This window comes from Vigna umbellata, chromosome 7, assembly GCF_029865625.1.
Source record: "Vigna umbellata cultivar VRB3 chromosome 7, Vumbellata_1.0, whole genome shotgun sequence".
NCBI classification, from domain to species: domain Eukaryota; kingdom Viridiplantae; phylum Streptophyta; class Magnoliopsida; order Fabales; family Fabaceae; genus Vigna; species Vigna umbellata.
Genome location: NC_142171.1, coordinates 21,881,418 through 21,889,340, shown reverse-complemented (window position 1 = coordinate 21,889,340; position 7,923 = coordinate 21,881,418).

Here is a 7,923-nt window from a genome sequence, read left to right as displayed (position 1 = left end):
CCAAAAACTTGATGACAAATTTATGAACACCGAAAAATGGCGCCACAAACTTGTTTAACAATCGGCAAGTGTGGCCGAATCGTATCAAGTAATAAAACAAGGTAAGACCAAGTATCATTTTCCCAAAGGACTCACGGCCTAGTTTAGCTATGTGTTTTATTGATTATTTAAGACTTAAGAACAAATTGATTATAGGTTTTAATGCAAAAGACAATAACTAAACATGTATGCATGAAGTTGATCAATGGAAAAGAACAAAACAAACACTTCAATGAATTATATGGATGAGTATGTTGTTGGGGTTATCAATTTCATCTTATCCACTCTCATATACTTTCAGGAATTCATCATTCTTATCATCAATGCTAATGCCACTCTCTAAATTACCTTGCAAGAAGGCCTATCCCTAATTACGAGTTCATACAATTCCTAGCATTCCTAGTAATTAGTTCTTAAAGTGCAGAAGCTTAAAGGCAACCAATATGCTATTGGGAGAAATTCCCCGGATCTAGACTTCCCCGTACGTTCCCGTATCGACAAAATCAATAATCATGGCAATGAATGAGTTAAACAAAGCAAGCAATAAGCAAAGAGGAAAAACCCTAGCTAAAGATGAAAGAAAGCATATATCTTAATATAAGACATTAAATCAAATTCCATATATGAGAGTTTCACAAGACTACATTGATTCCCCAACAACAATACAAGGTTTAGTTCACCATATTCATGGTGAAACTAGATGAACAATAATGAAAGAATGAAAGATAAAACCCTAGAAAGGTGAAGAGGTAGCCTGAGCATCCAAGATCCTCCTTCAAGGGGTGGAAAAGAGAGTGTTTGCTTCTTCTCTGCCAAAGATACAAACCCTAGGACGTCCTAAAGCTTATATACTATTCTAAAATTACAAAAAATTAGGCCCAAGCCCAAAAATAGTGCCGCTCAGCGGTAAACTACCGCTCAGCGGTAAGTGCGTGAGTTGTTTTCTTCCCCTCAGCGGCCAAATCACCCCTCAGCGGATCCAACGTGACTGCCTGAGTACCGCTCAACGGTAAACTACCGCTGAGCGGCAGTTGCGGCTTCTCCTTTTGCACTTTTTTATGTCTTTTCTGATTCCATCTCTGTCCTTCTTCACTTCTTTCACCAAATTCCCCTTAAAACCTGCACAAAAACACTGAAATCAAGCATAAACCTGTCCAACTCTCTTATTTCTAAAAATATAACCAAAAGCATGATTTCAAGCTAGTTTCTAAGTGTTAATGGTTGCTTTTAGTATTAATTTTAAGCATGAAAATAACAGTTTTTCAACTGTTATCAGCGGTCCATCTGAAGGAAGGCAGGCGATCGAGGCATTCGAAAGCAAGGAAGACACAATAGAAAATGTTAGTCTCTAGGTCCTACAAATCCCCACCAAAACAATGATGGTATGGTGGAATTGTTGGACTGGAAAAGTTTAATTGTGATTGATACATGTATTAATATGAAATTGCATAAGTATGTATGGAAGAGTTAGCCTATAAGATGAAAAATGAATGGGTGTGAATTTGATTTTATTATGGTAAAGTTATTGTTTGGATTTGTAGAATTGAATGCTTTTAGTGTTTAGAATGATTTTCCTTACAAGTAGGGATGACAACGGGTCGGGTCGGGCACAGATAGCGCCTACCCGCAACCCGACCTGCATGTAAAAGACCTTACCTATACCCACCCCACTACCCGCCGGATACCCACTAAAAAACCCGTGAATTTTTTTCAACCTGCGGATACCTGTGGCATACCTGTTTCAACCTGCAAATATTTAAAAAAATAATAATATTTTATGATTTTTTAAAAGTGTTCAAATTAAATTTAAAAGAAAATCATATAATTTTCAGAAAATAAATTTGGCCAATGTTCAAATCCTTTATTTTATGAAAACGGTAGAAAAGCCCAAATTACCTTTTTTATTGTTAAGTTTTTGGTTTAAACCCTCGGTTAGTCCTCATATGTGTTAGTGAATCTTAAGTGGGTCATCATTTTTTTTGGTCTCAATTGGGTCCATATACTTGTAAAATTGAGCCAATTAAGCCCTCTTCGTTAAGTTTTCACTAACGGCATCTAACTGTGATGACATGTTTATGCTGATGTGCATTGTTTGATTATGTGGAAATTTTATTTAAATTAAAGGATTATGACATGGAAAAATTGATAAGAGAATGAGGGATTTGGAAAACACCGCACGTTCTTCTGGACGTTCTTTGCAAAAGACTGGAGGGGTGACCGACTTGGTGTCCATCGCTTGGACTGTGTTATTTCTTGCATTCACCTAAGCTTGTGGAGGCTTTCTTGCAGAAAAGCAAAAGAATGTACTTAAATATTTTTTCTGTCAAGGGAAATGTTCTTGCATTTTTTTTTCTAGTGTGGAAAATTTCTGAAATGTTATGTATTCCCAAGTTCTTCTTGTTGGAGAGTCTGTGAGATGAACATGTAAAGTTGAGATCTTTTCAATTATCTTTAATCAGGGAAGTTTGATTTTTTCCTATCGAAATTCCCTTTGTCTTATGGTTTTTGATCTCTCTAACCCTTTCCTTCGCAAACTCAGTGTTTCTGGTCTCCAAGCTGCTGTTTTACTACTGTCATAAAAAAACTCAAGCCATTATCATATTTATCATCTCCTCAGAAGAACAATTTCCATTTCTATCTTCCATATTCAATTCCTGCATCAATATCTTTATAATCTTTACAGTCATATTTTTTTCTCTACCAAAACATAACCCATCAAAAAGAACCTCCATGTCCATCATCATTTAAATCTAACCAAGGTCGAACTCCTTTCCCTTGGATGTTCCTCACCTTTTTTCACACCTATCGAACATAGAACATTGGTGTTTCAAACAACAATGATATCTTCTAAGGTTACAGGACACATAAGGTGATTACCAGAAGGGAAGAAGATATGCAGTGCTAATTTTTTATTCCACCATTGGCAGCATGCTCGTAAAGATGTTCTTATTTCATTCACTCTTGCTGTGAAGAAGATGGTTCGTTACAGTCACAAGATAGGTGTCACTCCAAATTCCATCAAATTGTCATCTTTGTGGTAATGGGGAACTACCGTTCGACCATATTTTTGTCAAGATTCACCCTTCACCTTCTTCCCCATTGAGAGGCTGCGTTGTTGCGACGCTAGGAGGAGGCATGAGAAGAATGGAGGATGTCGCCACTAGGTTACTCGTCTCTCTCTATTTCTGTGATTTGGGCATATTTTTTTCTGGGTGGCAGGATGGAGAATGCAAGTTCTGATTGAGGCTCGTGTAAAGCAAGAAGTCGTGGATGATATGGGGGTTGCTATGAGAAGGAAGAGGAAGACATGGTGGTTGGAGGTCGCGGCGGTTAAAGTGGTTGGAGGTTGCAGCGACATCAGCGTGAGTAGTTGGCACCAAGAGCGACTAGCCTTGTTCGTGATGGTGGAGGGCGCATCGACGGGGACGACGAACATCTCTCTCGTGCGTGAAAGGGTCGAACCACCATGTGTAGTGTGGTTGATGGCACCGCGGACGTGCTGCAACAATGACGGTGGCGACCCGAAGGCAAACGACATGGTGGTTTCCAGATCCCTAATTCCCTTTTTAATTTTGCCATGTCATAATCCTTTTATTTAAATAAAAATTCCACATAATCAAACAATGCACATAAGCATAAACATGTTATCATAATTAGACGCCGTTAGTGAAAACTTAACAAAAATGACTTAATTAGCTCAATTTTACAAGTATATGGACCTAATTGAGAGAAAAAAATGATGAACCACTTGAGATATACCCATAAATATGAGGACTAACCTTAAACCTAAGTTTTTCTTGAAAATGGGCAGGGCTCAAACCTTTTTTATAGGTTTTCTTCCATATGCAGTAAAAAATAAAATAAAATAAATGAAAGTGTAAAAAAATCTTAAAAGGCTCAACAAGCATCAAATCAAGATTGTGTTACGATCCATGCTCATGAACATAAAAATGCATAGAGTAATTCAAGAATGCACAAATGAAGCTGTAAGGTGCCTGCAAAAATTGTGAGCCCAAACCCATAGTTGCTTTTACTCACAATTCCTTTTTCTTTTCATTTAGGAGACCCTTCACTTTCAAAGAAGATAGGGTTTGTTTCCTCCAGCATAGAGAAAAGGAAGTTGTCTTTCTTCTTCCATGGGTGGATTCTCCATGGTTACCGCTAGGATCAACAGGTTTCTGGCCAGGCGCCACGACCATCGTGATATCTGAAACGCCATCAGAACAAAACCCTTTCTTTCTCTTATTTTTCAGAAACGGCAAACCCTAAGGTTTCTTTACTTCAGTAGATATGGAGATGACCCCACCTCTTTCACCTCTAACTGCTCTGTCATCGCTCTAGCGTTAATCATCGCCGGTTGGCTATCCTCCTTATGCTGGTCATTTGTGGCATCGAGCCGTTTGAACCAGAGATCCATGGAGAGTGGCGCACTCATAGGATTGAACTTCATTTTTTTCATTCCTTCTATGAGCGAATGAAAGGATAATGTAGGAGAAAAAAAGGGAGATTTAGGTTTTGACGGCAGAGACAAAATACAACAAATATGTTGATAGGGGGAGCACAATGTTAGCCAAACCCAATCCCTATGATCTTTGTTTTTGATGATGACAACACATTGTTAATAAAAACACATGTGTGTACTGTGTTATATGTTAAATGTGTACTTGCTTGTGTAATATGCATATATTGTGTTTGTCACATTATTTCTTGAACATATTATATTGATTGATGCATACTATTGTGTTTATGAAGTGATTATATTTGAATATGTTGAGTATATGTTACTGTGATATGGAAACCACACGCACAAAAGCATATCTGCATGACTTAATCGATTATATTGGTGTGATAGTCAATTAAGGTCATTAGACAACTTGAGTTTTCTGTGGCAAAACAACTAGTTTTGAATCGATTACATTAGTTGGTGAATCGATTAAAACTCGTGTGTTTACACATATCTTTTGAAAATGTGCTGTGATGTGTTTTGGAAAGAAAAGTTTTCAAAAAATCTTCCAAGTGTTAAAGCTTAATCGATTATGTGGATCATGTATTCAATTAAGTCTGTTAAGATTTGAAAACTGATTTCATGGTGTTCTAACTGCTATAATGGTCATATTTTTAAACATGTTTGACCAACATTTAATGAAAATTGATTGCATTAATTGCGTATTCAATTAAGGAGCCAAATTGGTTATAATTTTGTTACACTTTTTTAATGTAACCGATTACATAAGTTGGTTAATCGATTTCATAGCGTAATTTTGTTGCACTTTTTGATGCATTGTTTGATTTTCTGAAGAACAATTGTGAATTACACTTTCATATCTAATTGATTTTTCATCTGAGAGCTTTTACAGATTGATCAAAAACTCCAAGAATCAATAACAAATAGTGGTTTACAGATTGAAGAATTCTTGAGAAGCAAACGTGCCAGGATTGAATAGATTGATCGTTTCTGCACAACTGAAGGTGCATTCATTTTGATCAGGAGAAGAAGACTTGCAATCTTGGATTTGTTGTTTCCCTGTATGTGTGGCATCAGGAAGAAGAGTGGTGCACTCTTGACTTTGAGACGGGATATCTCAAAGGGGTTGGTGCGACAGGAACGGGGTAGTTCTATGTTGACAGGTTTTGTTGTTCTATATTTGATTGAGAGTTTGTGAGGTGTTTACATTGAGAGTGGCTTTGTAAAACCTTGGCTATAATACTCTAATCATTATAGTGAATTACTCTTTACATTTATGCATACATTCTGTAATTTTTTTACACACATATTGTTTTCATAGCAAACAATTACTTACGGCACAAGAAAGTTTTCAAGAACAATATCATTTGCAAAAAAAAAATTGAACAGTGCACATTTTTGTAAATCAGTAATTCACCCCTCTTCTGGTGTTGAGAAACAAAGTCAATCTTTTCTAACAATTGGTATCAGAGCTGGTTTTCAAAAATTATTTGAAACATAATCGATTATCAGTTATGTGAAATTGATTTAAGATCCTGAAATGGGTTTTGTTACTCAAACATTTGGTGAAGATGCATCCACAAATAGACCACCTCTATTTGCTGGCAAAAATTATGCTTTTTGGAAAATCAGAATGCAAATCTTTCTTGAGTCAATAGACAAAGGTGTGTGGGATGCTGTTTTGAATGGACCTTTTGAACCCACTCATGTGATTAATGGAGAATTTGTTTTAAAAAAATTTTCTGAGTGGACTAAAGAGGAGAACAAAAGAGCATAATATGATGTAAAACCAAGAAATGTTAATGCCTCTACTCTTATTATGGATGAGCTTTTCAGGGTTTCCCAATGCAAGACTGCAAAAGAAATGTGGGAAGTGCTGGAAGTCACTCACGAAGGCATAGATGAAGTAAAGAGAGCTAGAAAGAATTCCCTGGTACAGGAATACGAGATGTTTAGGATGAAAGTTGGATAGACCATATATGATGTACAAAAGAGGTTCACTCACATTTTCAACCACTTGATGGCTCTCGCCAAAGCTTTTGAAAAGGAGGAAATCAACATCAAGATTCTGAAAAGCCTAAACAGAAATTGGCAACCAAAGGTAACAACCATATCCGAATCCAAAGATATAACTAACATGAATATGACTACTTTGTTTGGCAAGCTCAGGGAACATGAGTTGGAGCTCGGTAGATTGAAAGAAGAAGAGGAAATTGTGTTGGTTAGAACAACCGGTATCTTCGAGTCGCGTAGTGGAATAAAAAATGACGGAAAACGTGTTCGGTCAAATTAAAAATGGTTCCTTTAATTTTCTCTCAAACGTTTTAACAATCAGTTGATGAGCAGAAAATATAAAGAGTGCAGGGAGTAGAAAAATCACACAAATGATTTTTATCCTGGTTCGAATAAAAAGTTTCTATGTCCAGTCATTAATCACTATGAAGAGTGATTAATCTGTTCACTAAAAAACAGATTTACAGTTAGAGTATAGTGGTTGAAAATAACAGTAACAAAAACACCTTCCTTCGACGAACGAATCGGAAGGAAACAACTCTGCTAACTTGAAGAGAATCGCTCTGACTTTTGACACACAAAGCGTGAGCTTCTCCTATTTATAAGACTTGACAATAGCAATGAACTAGAACTTGAGAACTTCCTCAGATAGCACTGTATTCTCAATTACGCAAAGTTATATCTAAAAGGTTTTGGTAAAAAGATTTATAACCTACTGGTCTGAAAATGAAAAGACGCATTACAACTGCCAATGATAATCAATTATTATAAGTGATAATCGATTATATGAGAGACTAGGAACAATTAGGATTTTTAACTCTTTAACCGATTGGCTCAAGTTCTTCATCTTATGTCGCTCGGTTTGATTCATCACAGCCGCCTACCATTCGGTTTAAAACCTTATCACCTTTTGTCGTTCAGCTTAATTTCGCATTGCCTTTGATCGTTTAATGCTACCTACTCCGTCTCGGTCACGCTCTCCTCCGCTTGGTTCAATTCTTGTAAACTTTCCAGGGCTTAACATTTTCTTCTACAGTGTTAGTTGGACATAATATCATTCGAGTTGTGTATCATACCGTTCGGTCTTCAACTGCTATGCTTCATTCAGCCTTCAACTTATTATATGTTGTTCAGTATGTCAGCTGTGTTTGGTCATGAAAAATGTTCTGCCTTCATTTGATTGTAGTCATTCGGTCGTTGACTGATAGTGACCGTTCAGTCTTCATCTGCTTATCTTCCGTTCGGTCTTGGTCATAACTTTAGCGCTCGGTCCGAAGTTCTCGGTCATGATTGCTCGTGTCCTGACTACTTGGTCTTGGTCATGACTTCTGTCTTTCGGTGCTTACCGCTTGGTCATGACTTCTACTGTTTGGTGCTTACCGCTCAGTCATCACTGTTCTTGTCTT